Source organism: Nerophis lumbriciformis, linkage group LG39, assembly GCF_033978685.3.
Source record: "Nerophis lumbriciformis linkage group LG39, RoL_Nlum_v2.1, whole genome shotgun sequence".
NCBI lineage: Eukaryota > Metazoa > Chordata > Actinopteri > Syngnathiformes > Syngnathidae > Nerophis > Nerophis lumbriciformis.
In genome coordinates this window covers 6,407,501-6,426,130 of record NC_084586.2, presented here as the reverse complement: position 1 = coordinate 6,426,130, position 18,630 = coordinate 6,407,501, and the positions used below count along the sequence as shown (strand labels likewise).

The 18,630-nt window shown below is 41.8% G+C and overlaps 1 pseudogene; it reads right to left on the bottom strand.

Moving 5' to 3' along the window:
* LOC133577647 (aquaporin-3-like) overlaps positions 1-18,630 on the bottom strand; it is a 42,552-nt pseudogene that overhangs the window by 7,821 nt on the left and 16,101 nt on the right.

The following is an 18,630-nucleotide window of genomic DNA, read 5'->3' as shown; positions in this document are numbered from 1 at the left end:
GTCTCTCGTTTTTGGTTATACGTTCCTCGAGGCGTGAAACCCCGCTCACGGGTCGCCATCGCCACATGATGAGAGGCGGCTTAATTGCGGGATGCTGCGAGGCCGCGAGCGAGGAAACAACTCGTTAGAGCACAAGCAGGCGTTTGTAGTGTCTGTACTTTTGACGATAGCGTCTCTCCTTTCAATTACGGGCGGCGCGGTTTTCCCAGCAAAGTGATGGTAAAGTGACACCTCTCTCGGCATGCGTCTTTGAACCGCTTCATTTCTTCTTCCAGCCCCTCCTCTGCCTCCGCCGAGGCTCGCTCGCTCGCTCGCTCGCTGTCGGTGCGTGAGCGAAGCCATCAAGGTGGTAAATACTGCACTTCACCAAACTGCCAGTTTAGCCTTCGCTGATATTTGGGCTCCGTCAAGCCATCGGTGATAATGACTCGCCTCAGGAAATGAGTGATGGCTACTTCGTGACAATGATGCTAATGTTTACCTCGCATTAGACTACAAACACATTTTCTTCGTCACCTGCTGCTTCAACAGCTGGTAACCATGGCAACTTTAGGTCCACGGTGCAAGCGAGGGAACGCTTCCACAGGCTTACTTGGATCCAAATCTGCCCACTGCACCTGCCTTTTTTTTTTTTTTTTTCAGCCAGCAGCCTATTAACGATTCGAAGCAATGCCTTTTTTAGTTGACAACGTATATATTTGCTTGTGTAAATGGACCACAATATTGGAATGTGAATGGGCGCACATGTTTGCTTTGTGTGTGAGTGACAATTACATCATGTGTGCATATGTGAACGGGCAGATGTTACCATTATGTTTATGTGAATGGACATGCAAAACGACTAGGGATGGGCGTGTCATGAACGAACCATTCAAAATCACTTTCTGTTCCTCGTCACCATTAAGTGGTTCAATGAATTAGCTAGCTAAATTAAAAAAGGAATTTAGGTGATATGTAATTATTTTATACAGCCGTTATACTAACTGCAGCAAACAAACAGAAATATGTTTTTTCTCAAATAGTCGGGTTAGTGCCCCATGGAACATGCTTTATCAGTATCATGCGGTATCATGCGTCAAACCCCATTTCGAAAAGCTGTGCTCTACAAAATGTGCTCATTGCAGACCTTAAACCGGAGTTCCTCACATGGATTAAAAAAAAAAAAATCAGCGCAAATTATTTTATTTATTTTTGTTTTGTTGGCTAAAGTGTTTTATATATTGTGCTTGATTTTGGCAGCGTCAGTGGACCAACGCGGTAGTGTTTTGCCTGAAGGAAGACCACATTTCCCATGAGGACTAGCGCATATAGCGTCAAACTGACATGTCTGCTGTAATTTGTGTAATATAATAACATATAATATAAAAATAAGTATATATATATATATATATATATATATATATATATATATATATATGTTATATATTACATGTATGTTATATTTTATATTGCTACTATGGTACATTTTTAGTCTACTTAATACCTGCATTATCCTTTCCATTCTTACCCTTTCCATCCTTCGAAACTGAGCTACTGTGTGGAACAATTTCCCTTGTGGATCAATAAAGTTTGTGTCAGGTTCAAACACTGATGACATCTGTTAAACAAGACAAGAAACAAGGAATTAAACAGAGACAGAATTAAATTTGGCTCAATTGAGGAAAGACGCCTGGGCTGTACTCTTGTACAGTCTCCAGCACGCTCTGGCGAAAGATTGTACGCCTCCTCTTTAGAGTGTCCACCCTGAGATCGGTAGGTTGTGAGTTCAAACCCCGGCCGAGTCATACCAAAAACTATAAAAATGGGACCCATTACCTCCCTGCTTGGCACTCAGCATCAAGGGTTGGAATTGGGGGTTAAATCACCAAAAATGATTCCCGGGCGCGGCCACCACTGCTGCCCACTGCTCCCCTCACCTCCCAAGGGGTGATCAAGGGTGATGGGTCAAATGCAGAGAATAAATTCTGACAATCATTGGTACTTTAACTTTTATTTGGACTTTCCCTGATTACATGGCAATAGCTGTTTCTAAGGGACGGGGGTCGTAAACAGCCATCGCCTTTGATTAAAACGGTTCAAAGAAAAGGTCGTAAAACAGTTCAAAGAAGAGGGCGCCTGGAGGGAGGTCAGGCCCTGCTTCCTCTTCGCTTTGTAGTTCTCGGGTCAAGACAATATCTTTCTGTTGATTACAATACATAAAAGAAACAGAACACCTTCATGTTGCTTCCCATCCTACACAGTGGAGTTTTACAAGCCTTCTGCTTGGTAGGATTAAAGACAGCTTTTGTCCTCTCGCCCGGAACTCATTGAAACACAAAGTTTTGTGATAATTTAGATACAATTATTCTAACAGTTTTTCTAAGTCTAAGTGATATTGGCACATATTACAAATAGTACATATCTAATGGCTATGCTGACGATTTTAAATAGCAGAAATGATTTTGGGCTGCGCTCCAAACAAGACGCCACTACCAACAATGTGTCGGGGCGGATGCAGGTCCAAAACAAAGAAAGACATGGCGGGAGAGTTTTTTCGAATAAAGTAGTGTGGAATTGCGAACTATCAAGCTGGTGGCTATTTATTGCTGCAGCACAAATTTCCGATAGCTAACATTAGCATTATCATTTTGATTTGAGCATCGAAAGTCACTTACTAGTTTAGCAGGAACAGAGCGAAGGCGGCATCGGTCTGAAAACACTCATCTTTGAGCTCACGCCAGCGAGTGAAAGCCAGGCCAATGTTGATCCTTGACAGTCCTTTTATCCGGCCGGGTAAGCTCCATTTGTCTCCTCAGACAAACATTTTTGTTTCTTTGTTTTTTTTTTGCAGCTTCTGCCATGATAGCAGTATTTGCACGTAGGCGTTTGCATCGACTTCCGTCTTTTTAACTAATGGGGAAAGAGGGAGTGTCATATGCTGTAAAGCAAACCAAAACTTTTGTAGTTTTTTGTGTGGCAGGAACTCTCCAACCTTCCTAAGTGACAGTAAACGCGATACAGACCCTTCAGGCCATGACAAAGGTGTGATTTAACCAGTTGTAAGTCAACGTATCATTCCAAAAGTTATGACAATATTTTGTGAAGGTTGAAAAGTTACTTAGTGATGCTTTAATGTTGCTGATCAATTTGAATGCGTTGTTTTTTATTCAGTTAATTTAGTTGTATTTTTTTTAGGGATGTCCGAGAATGGCTTTTTGCCAATATCCGATATTCTGGTATTGTCCAACTCTTTAATTACAGATACCGATATCAACCGATACGGATATCAACCGATATATACAGTCGTGGAATTAACACATTATTATGCCTAATTTGGACAACCAGGTATGGTGAAGATAAGGTACTTAAAAAAAAATAAAAATAAAATAAAAAATTATTAAAACATTTTCTTGAATAAAAAAGAAAGTAAAACAAAATAAAAACAGTTACATTGAAACTAGTAATTAATGAAAATGAGTAAAATTAACTGTTAAAGGTTAGTACTATTAGTGGACCAGCAGCACGCACAATCATGTGTGCTTACGGACTGTATCCCTGCAGACTGTATTGATATATTTTGATATATAATGTAGGAACCACAATATTAATAACAGAAAGAAACAACCCTTTTGTGTGAATGAGTGTGAATAGGGGAGGGAGGTTGTTTTGGTTGGTGCACTAATTGTAAGTGTATCTTGTGTTTTTTATGTTGATTTAATAAAAACAAAAACAAAAAAACAAAACGGTACCGATAATAAAAAAAACGATACCGATAATTTCCGATATTGCATTTTAACGCATTTATTGGCCGATAATATCGGACATCTCTAATTTTTTTTATTACGAAGTGGTTTAAGTCGGTCAACAAATGTTTAAAGTTTAGATAAGGATACTTTTTTTTAGCACATTGATGCACTAAAAATATTTTCTCTCACAGACTAAAAAAGAATGTTAATAACATTATTGTAAGTTGATCCATATTTCTTTATTTTTCTGTTTTCTTAAATGTTAATAAGGATACAACAGTATGCAGAGGTGTACTTATAACACATTTTTGCTATTTATAGTCACGCCAGAGATGTTTTTTTCTTCCTGTGGCGGGCGTAACAGAAAATAATTGCGAAGCACTGCCTTAAATCAACTGTCCTTTCCACTTCCTGCCTGAGCTGAATCACAGGGCGCTTGACAAAGACTCGACTGAATCACTGATACCGAGTGAACGAACCCTTGCGTCTCACCGAATCCTCATTGAATAAAGATTTGTGAACAAAGGTCTCACTGAATTACAGTATTTTTCTCACCCACTAAATTTGAGAAGAAAGAAAGATTTTTGTTCTTATGTTAGCCACACTGGATTTGAAGCCGTAGAAATACAAACCCCGTTTCCATATTCACTTATGTCCTCTGTGTATTTAATTTATATTTGCATGCCTCATGACACAATATCTGTATGTATTATTGGCTGCATTTCTGATTGTGTGCCATGTTGTTCCAGACCACAGCAACAGTTACCATGTTGTTCCAGACCACAGCAAACGTTACCCAGCTTGCAAAGATTGTAATAAATCCATTAGAAGAAGACAGCCTGTCCTTTCCTCTAACTTGGACACACACATCTATATCTTTGGCAGTTTTAAGCCAGTAATTTCCAGGAGTTATCTAACCCTCTGAGACACTTACTTAATGCGTTGCCTTCATTATAAGGCTTTTAACTTTTTGCGGCTCCAGACAGATTTGTTTTTTGTATTTTTGGTCAAATATGGCTCTTTCAACATGTTGGGTTGCCGACCCCTGGTTTAGTCGTTTACCATCACTAAAAAAAATGTTTGTCATATGCATACTTGCCAACCCTCCCGGATTTTCCGGGAAACTCCCGAAATTCAGCGCCCGAAAACCTCCCGGGACAAATGTTCTCCCGAAAATCTCCCGAAATTCAGGCGGAGCTGGAGGCCATGCCCCCTCCAGCTTCATGCGGACCTGAGTCCGCTTTCCCACAACATAAACAACGTGCCTGCCCAATCATTATAACTGTAGAATGATCGAGGACGAGTTCTGGGCTTATTGTTAGGCAGTTTCATTAACGTCCTCCCAGCACGGTAACAACACACAACAACAGCAGTCACGTTTTCGTCTACCGTAAAGCTGTTTGTCTGCCGTAAACAGCAATGTTGTGACACTCTTAAACAGGACAATACTGCCATCTATTGCATTTGATGAAAGCACTTTTGTGCGTGCCACACAGCAATGCATCATCAGAGAGGGTGTTCAGCATGGTTAAAAAAAATCGTGACAGACAATAGAACAAGGATGGACAATTCAACCCTTAACTCAACAATGAGTAGATGAGTGTTATGTGTGTGTGTATGTGTAAATAAATGAACACTGAAATTCAAGTATTTCTTTTATTTATATATATATACAGTCAAGAAAATAAGTATTTGAACACCCTGCTATTTTGCAAGTTCTCCCACTTAGAAATCATGGAGGGGTCTGAAATTTTCATGGTAGGTGCATGTCCACTGTATGAGAGATAACCTAAAAAGAAAAATCCAGAAATCACAATCTATCATTTTTTAACAATTTATTTGTGTGATACAGCTGAAAATAAGTATTTGAACACCAACATTAATATTTGGTAGAGTAGCCTTTGTTTGCAATTACAGAGTTCAAACGTTTCCTGTAGTTCTTCACCAGGTTTGCACAGACTACAGGAGGGATTTTGGCCCACTCCTCCACACAGATCTTCTCTAGATAGTCAGGTTTCTGGGCTGTCGCTGAGTAACACAGACTTTCAGCTCCCTCCAAAGATTTTCAATTGGATTTAGGTCTGGAGACTGGCTAGGCCACTCCAGAACCTTGATATGGTTCTTACAAAGCCACTTCTTGGTTTTCCTGGCTGTGTGCTTTGGGTCATTGTCATGTTGGAAGATCCAGCCACGACTCATCTTCAATGATCTGACTGAGGGAAGGAGGTTTTTGGCCAAAATCTCACAATACATGGCTGCAGTCATCCTCTCCTTAATACAGTACAGTCGTCCTGTCCCATGAGCAGAAAAACACCCCCAAAGCGTGATGCTACCACCCCCATGTTTCACAGTAGGGATGGTGTTCTTGGGATGCTACGCATCATTCTTTTTCCTCCAAACACGCATAGTGGAATTATGACCAAAAAGGTCAATTTTGGTCTCATCTGTCCACAAAACTTTCTCCCATGACTCCTCTGGATCATCCAAATGGTCATTGGCAAACTTAAGACGGGCCTTAACATGTGCTGGTTTAAGCAGGGGAACCTTCCGTGCCATGCATGATTTCAAACCATGACGTCTTAGTGTATTACCAACAGTGACCATGGAAACAGTGGTCCCAGCTCTTTTCAGGTCATTGACCAAGTCCTGCCGTGTAGTCCTGGGCTGATTCCTCACCTTTCTTAGCATCATTGAGACCCCACCAGGTGATATCTTGCATGAGGCTCCACTCCGATTGAGATTGACCGTCATGTTTAGCTTCTTTCATTTTCTAATGATTGCTCCAACAGTGGACCTTTTTTCACCAAGCTGCTTGGCAATTTCTCCGTAGCCCTTTCCATCCTTGTGGAGTTGTACAATTTTGTCTCTGGTGTCTTTGGACAGCTCTTTGGTCTTAGCCATGCTGAATGTTTGGGTCTTACTGATTGTATGGGCTGGACAGGTGTATTTATGCCGCTAACGACCTCACACAGGTGCATTTGATTCAGGATAATACAGTGGAGTGGAGGAGGACTTTTAAAGGCGGACTAACAGGTCTTTGAGGGTCAGAATTCTAGCTGATGGACAGGTGTTCAAATACTTATTTTCAGCTGTATCACACGAATAAATTGTTAAAAAATCATAGATTGTGATTTCTGAATTTTTCTTTTTAGGTTATGTCTCATACAGTGGACATGCACCTACCGTGAACATTTCAGACCCCTCCATGATTTCTAAGTGGGAGAACTTGCAAAATAGCAGGGTGTTCAAATACTTATTTTCTTGACTGTATATATATATATATATATATATATATATATATATATATATATATATATATATATATATATATATATATATATAATATAAATATAAATAATAAAATAAATATAAATAATAAAATAAATATATATTTATAGCTAGAATTCACTGAAAGTCAAGTATTTCTTATATATATATATGAAATACTTGACTTGGTGAATTCTAGCTGTAAATATACTCCTCCCCTCTTAACCACGCCCCCACCCCCCACCTCCCGAAATCGGAGGTTTCAAGGTTGGCAAGTATGGTCATATGTATGCCTGTGAATGAATATACAGATGTTGCAGCTTCTGTGTATGCGAGTGGACTGACAAACATGTTTTTATTTTACGCGTGACACGTGGACAAACAGACTTGTGATTGGTAGGGTTAGATTTGAATTGTTTGAATTTTAATGATTCCCGAGTCCTCATTTAAATTCAAGTTCCTAAAGAGTATCAGTTCCGATTCTTAAATAGGCATGGTCATCATGAAAGTTTGCATGGTTGAAAGGAGGGTGCTAACCAGCGTCATTTTTGGATGAAATTTCCCCTTTTATTAAGTACCGTATTTTTCGGACTCTAAGTCGCCCCGGAGTATAAGTCGCACCGGCCGAAAATGCATAATAAAGAAGGAAAAAAACATATATAAGTCACATTTTTTGGGGTAATTTATTTGATAAAACCCAACACCAAGAATAGACATTTGAAAAGCAATTTAAAATAAATAAAGAATAGTGAACAACAGGCTGAATAAGTGTACGTTATATGACGTATAAATAACCAACTGAGAACGTGCCTGGTATGTTAACGTAACATATTATGGTAAGAGTCATTCAAATAACTATAACATATCGAACATGCTATACGTTTACCAAACAATCTGTCACTCCTAATCGCTAAATCCCATGAAATCTTATACGTCTAGTCTCTTACGTGAATGAGCTAAATAATATTATTTGATATTTTACGATAATGTGTTAATAATTTCACAAATAAGTCGCTCCTGATTAAAAACTACTGAACTATGAAAAAAACTGCGACTTATAGTCCGAAAAATACGGTAGGCAAAAATGTTCCCTTTAAAAACAAAAACCTAAATAAATATATGACCTAAAATATTGTCATTCATCCATCCATCCATCTTCTTCCGCTTATCCGAGGTCGGGTCGCGGGGGCAGCAGCCTAAGCAGGGAAGCCCAGACTTCCCTCTCCCCAGCCACTTCGTCCAGCTCCTCCCGGGGGATCCCGAGGCGTTCCCAGGCCAGCCGGGAGACATAGTCTTCCCAACGTGTCCTGGGTCTTCCTCGTGGCCTCCTACCGGTCGGACATGCCCTAAACACCTCCTTAGGGAGGCGTTCGAGTGGCATCCTGACCAGATGCCCGAACCACCTCATCTGGCTCCTCTCGAGTCATTCTGATTGATAAAAATAACTCAAACTAAAATTAAAAAGACACTATTGAACGATATCCTCATTTTTTTATAGACTTGCCTCCTCTTTTCTCTGGGGTGTTTTGGTGTTGATGTTATTGCAATATTGTGTGAAGTGTTTATTTTTGAAAACCTCATGAAAAAACATTTACCGCACACATACTCTGTGTTTATGTGTTCGTCCGTCTGATGCTGCAGACACTCAAAGATGTTACTGCGCCTTTTTTCTCCTGAAAGCTACTTTTTACATAATGAAATACTCAGAGAGCTACTCATTTTTGAAACATTTATTCATAAAGCTTATTTCAACCCAAACAAAGGGACGCTTTCAGGAGATCCTCTGGCCTTAGTCTCTCTGATTGGTCAAAAGCCCCTCACGTGACTACAGGGCACCATGTTTGCTACCAATTTTGAAACCGAGCTGGTCCTACTCTCTCTATACAAGGCCGGGGCGGGGGCGCGTTGGACCCCAGGTAACATGATGTATCATACTTCAAACCCTGTGTACTGAACAACGTGCTCGTTGTAGCCATTAATCCTGACTTCCTCATTTTTACATACTGTGACCCCGAGTTAATGTTGCTGATGAATTTCAATGTATTATTAATTATTGAGTTGTTTTCTTCCAGTATTAAATGGCTCAAGTCAGTCAAAACATTTTTGTTATTATTATTAATAGGGGACAGCGTGGCGCAGTGGGTAGAGTGGCCGTGCCAGCAACCTGAGGGTTCCTGGTTCGATCCCCACCTTCTACCAATTTAGTCACATCCGTTGTGTCCTTGAGCAAGACACTTCACCCTTGCTCCTGATGAGTCATGGTTAGGGCCTTGCATGGCAGCTCCCGCCATCAGTGTGTGAATGTGTGTGTCGTACTTGCCAACCTTGAGACCTCCGATTTCAGGAGGTGGGGGGTGGGGGCGTGGTTAAGAGGGGAGGAGTATATTGACAGCTAGAGTTCACCAAGTCAAGTATTTCATATATATATATATATATATATATATATATATATATATATATATATATATATATATATATATATATATATATATATATATATACAGGTAAAAGCCAGTAAATTAGAATATTTTGAAAAACTTGATTTATTTCAGTAATTGCATTCAAAAGGTGTAACTTGTACATTATATTTATTCATTGCACACAGACTGATGCATTCAAATGTTTATTTCATTTAATTTTGATGATTTGAAGTGGCAACAAATGAAAATCCAAAATTCCGTGTGTCACAAAATTAGAATATTACTTAAGGCTAATACAAAAAAGGGATTTTTAGAAATGTTGGCCAACTGAAAAGTATGAAAATGAAAAATATGAGCATGTACAATACTCAATACTTGGTTGGAGCTCCTTTTGCCTCAATTACTGCGTTAATGCGGCGTGGCATGGAGTCGATGAGTTTCTGGCACTGCTCAGGTGTTATGAGAGCCCAGGTTGCTCTGATAGTGGCCTTCAACTCTTCTGCGTTTTTGGGTCTGGCATTCTGCATCTTCCTTTTCACAATACCCCACAGATTTTCTATGGGGCTAAGGTCAGGGGAGTTGGCGGGCCAATTTAGAACAGAAATACCATGGTCCGTAAACCAGGCACGGGTAGATTTTGCGCTGTGTGCAGGCGCCAAGTCCTGTTGGAACTTGAAATCTCCATCTCCATAGAGCAGGTCAGCAGCAGGAAGCATGAAGTGCTCTAAAACTTGCTGGTAGACGGCTGCGTTGACCCTGGATCTCAGGAAACAGAGTGGACCGACACCAGCAGATGACATGGCACCCCAAACCATCACTGATGGTGGAAACTTTACACTAGACTTCAGGCAACTTGGATCCTGTGCCTCTCCTGTCTTCCTCCAGACTCTGGGACCTCGATTTCCAAAGGAAATGCAAAATTTGCATGGTTGGGTGATGGTTTGGGGTGCCATGTCATCTGCTGGTGTCGGTCCAAATTAGGCATAATAATGTGTTAATTCCACGACTGCATATATCAGTTGATATCGGCATCGGTTGATATCGGTATCGGTAATTAAAGAGTTGGACAATATCGGATATCGGCAAAAAGCCACTATCGGACATCCCTACTTGTGAGTGACAGCTTTGCAACAGTTGATATTCTAGAGTCAAGCATGTTTTACTCAATATAGTTTATAGAATCTCAGCTACAAGCTGTAATATCTTACTGAGATCATTTAGGACCAAAACACTTAAAACAAGTAAAACACTCTAACATAAAATCTGCTTAGTGAGAAGAATTATCTTATTAGACAGAAAATAAGCAAATATCACCCTTATTTGAGATATTTAATCTTACTTAGATTTCAGTTTTTGCAGTGTAGGTACCTTAAAATGTGAAAGGTGACCATCCCTACCAATTACTAGGATTGGGCATCGAGTGTTGCGCCTGGGTGGGAACCGGCAGAAAATAATTGAGAAACACTGGGTTAGAGGAAAAAGGGCGCAGGGCATCATGTCAAAGACGGGGCACTCTTTAATTTCCACAGGTGTTACATCATCTTTGTCGTGCACACTCCTTTGCACGATACAACAGCCTCGCATACTTTTGCACTGCGCAGACCGGCACAATTTTTTTTGTATTTATTTATTTTTTTGGAACGCCTACAAACACCGTTCATGACCTACTGTTTCTTCTTCGTTGGCGGTGGCTATTTTTTTCGGCCGGACATCAAAACTAGGAATCAATCCATCCATCCATCCATTTTCTACCGCTTGTCCCGTTCGGAGTCGCGGGGGGTGCTTGAGCCTATCTCAGCTGCATTCAGGCGGAAGGCGGTGTACACTCTGGACAAGTCGCCACCTAATCAAAATGGAAAAAAACTGAATGATTCCAAGAGAATCGTAATGCTAGTCCCGGTTCCCTCCGATGCGCAACACTTGATGCCCAATCCTAGTAATTGGTAGGGATGGTTGCCTTTCACATTTGAAAGTACCTGCACTTTGGAACCGATTTTACCAATATTCGGTACTTCTGTGTGTGTCAATGTTATTTTTTGCACAGGGGTTAGTGCATGTGCCTCACAATACGAATTCTGAGTTCAATTCCGGGCTCGGGATCTTTCTGTGTGGAGTTTGCATGTTCTCCCCGTGACTGCGTGGTAGAGATGCGCGGTTTGCGGACACAACCGCGGAGTCCGCGGATTATCCGCGGATCGGGCGGATGAAATTAAAAAAACTAAGATTTTATCCGCTCGCGGGTCGGGTCGGGCGGATTAATTTTTTTTTTTTTTTTTTTTTTTTGCGGGTGGCAGTTAAACCAATTCGGTACATAGTTAAATGTTGTTACCCACATACGAAAAACGAGCAGGCACCTGCTGCATATGCCACAACAGAAGAAAAAAAAAGAAAAGAGATGGACACTTTTACGGAGCGGAGAAGGGACGCCTCGCCGGGGTCCGGGACCGAGGCCCCTTCCCCCGAGAGGGCCCCACCGGGAGCCGTAGCTGAGGCGATCCGCGAGAAGGGCCCGACGCACGTCCAGGGTCACTACCGCGCCCACCGCACCGACACCCCGCCTCGTCCGCTTTCGCCGCGGCCGGCGTCACGCGCAGCAGGTAAGCAGCTTACCTGCCCGCCAGGGGGCTCGTAACATGGGTCACTCCGCGCGCTCCGCCCGCGCAGCTTACCTGCTTGCCACCCCTGTTGCCGGGGGCGCGTAACAGGGGTCACTCCGCGCGTAGTGCGCTCATGAAAGGGGTGGGGCTCACCCTGGTTGATATAGAGAGCAGGACGGTGGCCATGGAAGTTGGAACCCGCTAAGGAGTGTGTAACAACCCACCTGCCGAATCAACTAGCCCTGAAAATGGATGGCGCTGGAGCGTGGGCCCATATCTGGCCGTCGCCGGCAGCGAGACGCGCTTGGAGGTGCGCTCAGCGCGGCTCCCATATGATTGCGCACTGGTGTGCGTCTGGGTCGTGACAGCGTGGGACGCGAATTTCTGTGCATTGGATCAGTCTCCTTTCTTTAACAGGCAAAAGCTTTATAACCTCACCATACCTGCCAACTTTTAAATCAGAAAAACCTAGTAGCCAGGGTCCAAGGGCCGCAGGCCCCGGTAGGTCCAGGACAAAGTCCTGGTGGAGGGTTCAGGGCTTCGCCCCCCGACGCAAAATGACTATTAGCATTCAGACAGGTTAAAATGTTGCTAAAACCATCACTTTTCTATCAGTCACAGTGACTTTTCAAAACAAAAATATTACAGCAAAAATCATATGGGTTGATTGACATGTTTATTCTGTAAGCTAACTTCAATAGTTTGAAATTATTTTGACAGTTAATGCCAGTTATCCTGTCAACCTTTCACAAGACTTCAATTTGTTAATTGAAAGTATAAATAGTATAAACACTTTTTACAGTATGTCGTGCTGTGAAATACAGCCGACAGGATTGCGCATGCATGGTGCAGGAGAACAAAGGACTTCTTTCATTTAAGGTTTGTGATAAACCATCAAACTCATTCGTTAAAAAAACTCTATAGTAATATAAAGCGAATTTTTCTGGACATTATCATGCAAGAAAAGTTTATTTTTGGGACCGCGATCACCGCGTAATGATTTTTAAAGGTTGCATTACAAACATTTAACTGTCCCATGTGATCAGCCAGTGCGATTGGAAGTCCATGCTCAATTATTGCCTCAGTAAATAAAACTTCGGCATTTATCACATCCAAAGAATCTGTTTGGGCGACGAAAAACGTTGAAAGTTTTCCACTTGTATCGCTAGCAACGGCATTAGACTTGTGTTTTTTTGTCCCAACGTGGTCTTTTACATCGCTAATTCCTCCGTGTCCGATCGAAAAATCTTGTCTGCACAAGGTGCAATTCGCGTAGTTTTCACCCTTTTTTTAATTTTTTTATTAATATTAGATATATAACAACGGGCGGATGGTGGGCGGATGCAGTTCTGATCAAACGTTACATCGGGTGGATGGCGGATGGTTGACGACTTTCTGACGCGGTTGCGGATGAAATAATTGCCTATCCGCGCATCTCTACTGCGTGGGTTCCCTCCGGGTACTCCGGCTCCAAAAAAATACATGCACCTGGGGATAGGTTGATTGGCAACACTAAATTGACCCTAGTGTGTGAATGTGAGTGTGACTGTTGTCTGTCTATCTGTGTTAACCCTGCGATGAGGTGGCGACTTGTCCAGGGTGTACCCCGCCTTTCGCCTGAATGCAGCTGAGATAGGCTCCAGCACCCCCCGCGATGCCGAAAGGGACAAGCTGTAGAAAATGGATGGATGGATTGACTAAAATCTAATTTTTAATGTAACATTTCAAAATGTGCTTATTATGATGACTGTGCTGTCCAGCTACGTCCTTTTTTTGTTATTACATTTATGAGTGTCTTTTGCAAGTATTATATAGTGAACATGCAGTTGCATTTCAAATGTGTTAGATAGCAGTGCATAGGCCACAGTGTGTTGCTCAGAAGAGGCCTTTGCCATGAAGCTGAATGTGACGGTTCGTCTCATGTTGCTCCCTACAAAGTCTTTAAACTGTAAGTATTGTATTTATTATATAATAATTAGAGGTTATCGGCCGATAACTGCTTTAAAATGTAATATCGGAAATTATCGGTATCGGTTTCAAAATTATCGGTATCGGTTTCAAAAAGTAAAATGTATGACTTTTTAGAACGCTGCTGTACGGAGTGCTACACGGACGTAGGGAGAGGTACAGAGCGCCAATAAACCTTAAAGGCACTGCCTTTGCGTGCCGGCCCAATCACATAATATCTACGACTTTACACACACACAAGTCAATGCAATCATACTTGGTCAAAAGCCATACAGGACACACTGAGGGTGGCCGTATAAACAACTTTAACGCTGTTACAAATATGCGCCACACTGAACTCACACCAAACAAGAATGACAAACACTTTTCAGGAGAACATCCGCACCGTAACACAACATAAACACAACAGAACAAATACCCAGAACCCCTTGCAGCACTAACTCTTCCGGGACGCTACAATATACACCCCCCCGCTACTCCCCACCTCACCCCCTCCCCCCGACCTTGCCCACCTCAACCTCCTCATGCTCTCTCAGGGAGAGCCTGTCCCAAATTCCAAGCTGCTGTTTTGAGGCATGTTAAAAAAAATAATGCACTTTGTGACTTCAATAATAAATATGGCAGTGCCATGTTGGCATTTTTTTCCATTTATTTTGGAAAACCTTGTTACATTGTTTAATGCATCCATCACAACAAAATTAGGCATAATAATGTGTTAATTCCACGACTGTATATATCTGTATCGGTTGATATCGGAATTGGTAATTAAGAGTTGGACAATATCGGATATCGGCAAAAAAGCCATTATCGGACATCTCTATTAATAATATATAATGTGACATATATGGGGCAGCACAGTGGCAGAGGGGTTAGTGCATCTGCCTCACAATACGAAGGTCCTGAGTAGTCCTGGGTTCAATCCCGGGCTCGGGATCTTTCTGTGTGGAGTTTGCATGTTCTCCCCGTGACTGCGTGGGTTCCCTCCGGGTACTCCGGCTTCCTCCCACCTCCAAAGACATGCACCTGGAGATAGGTTGATTGGCAACACTAAATTGGCCCTAGTGTGTGAATGTCTATCTGTGTTGGCCCTGCGATGAGGTGGCGACTTGTCCAGGGTGTACCCCGCCTTCCGCCCGATTGTAGCTGAGATAGGCTCCAGCGCCCCCCGCGACCCCGAAGGGAATAAGCGGTAGAAAATGGATGGATGGATGGTGACATATATGTTATATTTTATATTGCTATTATGGTACATTTTTAGTCTACTTTATACCTTTTGTGTTTGCTCTATTTTTGTGCCCTTGTGTGAATGATCCTTTCCATCCTTTGTTACTGAGCTACTGTGTGGAACAATTTCCCTTGTGGATCAATAAAGTTTGTCTAAGTCTGAAAGTCTATTACACACTTGCCGTTTGGTTGTAGTGTTCTTCCTAGTTGTAGTTTTCCGTACCAAATTTTGCCTAACTTTACCTTTTAGTGTTTTCTATCAGGCCTACTTGCTTTGTTGGCAATGGAAATTGTCACATCACAGAGAGGCAGTTTGGCTGAGTCCCTTCTGAGTGCTGCTTGGGTGATTGAAGTGTTTGAGCTAGTGTTTAGTCTGCAACAGGGTGTGACATCACCAGGTATTGAAAGATAGCACCGTTTGATTTTAACTGTACTGACGGATTTCGGTACGGCCACTTCAGTCTGTAAAGATGTGAGACCAAGACTCATAGGAAAATCGTTTTATAATATTAGATATGCGAACTTTGAGTTGTTCAGTTCAATTTGTTTTAAAAGTATGGCGACCTTCAAGGACAATTTTGCCTTATGTGGTGAGATACCAGGGTTTCTCCAACGACATCTGCGTTTCAGTTGTCATAATAACAAGATGGTCAGCAGAGGCAGTAGTGAGTCACCGCGTTTAAAATACAAAACTCAAAACCAGTGAAGTTGAGACGTTGTGTAAATCGTAAATAAAAACAGAATACAATGATTTGCTAATCCTTTTCAACCTATATTTCATTGAATAGACTGCAAAGACAAGATACTTAACATTCGAACTGGTAAACTTTGTTATTTTTTTGCAAATATTAGCTTATTTGGAATTTGATGCCTGCAACATGTTTCAAAAAAGCTGGCACAAGTGGCAAAAAAGACTGAGAAAGTTGAGGAATGCTCATCAAACACTTGTTTGGAACATCCCACAGGTGAACAGGCTAATTGGGAACAGGTGGGTGCCATGATTTGGTATAAAAGCAACTTCCATGAAATGCTCAGTCATTCAAAATCAAGGACGGGGCGAGGGTCACCACTTTGTGAACAAATGCGTGAGCAAATTGTCGAACAGTTTAAGAACAACATTTCTCAACGAGCTATTGCAAGGAATTTAGGGTTTTCACCATATACGGTCCGTAATATCATCAAAAGGTTCAGAGAATCTGGAGAAATCACTGCACATAACATTGAACGCCCGTGACTTTTGATCCCTCAGGCGTTACTGCATCAAAAACCGACATCAGTGTGGAAAGGATATCACCACATGGGCTCAGGAACACTTCAGAAAACCACTGTCAGTAACTACAGTGTGTCGCTACATCTGTAAGTGCAAGTTAAAACTCTACTATGCAAAGCCAAAGCCATTTATCAACAACACCCAGAAACGCCGCCGGCTTCACAGGGCCCGAGCTCATCCAAGATGGACTGATGCAAAGTGGAAAAGTGTTCTGTGGTCTGACAAGTACACATTTCAAATAGTTTTTGGAAACTGTGGACGTTGTGTCCTCCGGAACAAAGAGGAAAAGAACCATCCGGACTGTTATCGGCGCACATTTCAAAAGCCAGCATCTGTGATGGTATGGGGGTGTATTATCCATGTTATCAATGCCCAAGGCATGGATAACTTACTTATCTGTGAAGGCGCCATTAATGTTAAAAGGTACGTACAGGTTTTGGAGCAACATACGTGTATGTTGCCATCCAAGCGACACTATCATGGACGCCCCTGCTTATTTCAGCAAGACAATGCCAAGCCACGTGTTACAACAGCGTGGCTTCGTAGTAAAAGAGTGCGGGTACTAGACTGGCCTGCCTGTAGTCCATACCTGTCTCTTATTGAAAATGTGTGGTGCATTATGAAGTGTAAAATACGATAACAGAGACCCTGGACTGTTGAACAACTTAAGCTGTACATCAAGCTAGAATGGGAAATAATTTCACCTGCAAAGCTTCAAAAATTGGTCCCCTCGGTTCCCAAACGTTTACTAAGTGTTGGTAAAAGGAAAGGCCATGTAACACAGTGGTAAAAATGCCTCTGTGTCAACTTTTTTGCTATGTGTTGCTGCCATTAAATTCTAAGTTAATGATAATTTGCCAAAAAAAAAAAGAAGTTTCTTAGTTCGAACATTAAATATCTTGTCTTTGCAGTCTATTCAATTGAATAGAAGTTGAAAAGGATTTGCAAATCATTGTATTCTGTTTTTATTTACTATTTACACAACGTGCCAACTTCACTGGTTTTGGGTTTTGTACTACTGTCCACATCCATTGGACATTTTAAACAGCAGCATGACATCTCACCTTAGACAGGTCCACTGACGAGGACGCCCAGTGCCGCACCACCTCCGACAGCGAAGTTGACCGAGAGAAATGTCCCGTGCGAGCCACGGCTCAGCATCCACTGAGCCACTGCGGCACAGCTAAACATCTGGATGGAGGAGGGAAAACAAACTTTTGTTCTTTTTACTGCTGCTGATGAACATCTAACAGGGACTATATAGCTAGCGCAGTACGTATCATACAGTATACGTCTGGATTAGTTTTTGCCTCATCCCTCACTTAAAGGGGAACTGCACTTGTTTATTGAAATTAGCATATCAATCACAATCCTTATATAGGACAACAACACATTTTTCTGTTTTTATGCATTTGAACTAAATAAATGCGAGCAAAATTTAATTGAATGGGAATCCCTCTATTCTGCCTATAAAGCGCTTAAAAACAAAACAAAAAAAACATCAAGGTTTTATACACACCTTGTAAGTATACAGTATATGTAATGTAGTACCAGGCACAATTATAGTAAGATGCAATATTTACATATTTTGATAATTTACATTAATTTCAAAAAAGCATCACAATGTTCGCTTTTTTTCTCTTCAACATTACTCACTGCAGACCATACTTGCCAAAGATAAAGTTAAAGTTAAAGTACCAATGATTGTCACACACACACTAGGTGTGGCGAAATTATTCTCTGCATTTGACCCATCACCCTTGATCACCCCCTGGGAGGTGAGGGGAGCAGTGGGCAGCAGCGGTGGCTGCGCCCGGGATTCATTTTTGGTGATTTAACCCCCAATTCCAACCCTTGATGCTGAGTGCCAAGCAGGGAGGTAATGGGTCCCATTTTTATAGTCTTTGGTATGACTCGACCAACCTTGAGACCTCCGATTTCGGGAGGCGGGGGGCGTGGTCGGGGGTGGGGCGAGGGCGTGGGTGGGGGCGGGGGGCGTGGTTGGGGGCGTGGTTAAGAGGGTAGGAGTATATTTACAGCTAGAATTCACCAAGTCAAGTATTTCATATATATATATATATATATACATATACCATGTTTTTGGAGTATAAGTCGCACCGGAGTATAAGTCGCACCCACCGAAAATGCATAATAAAGAA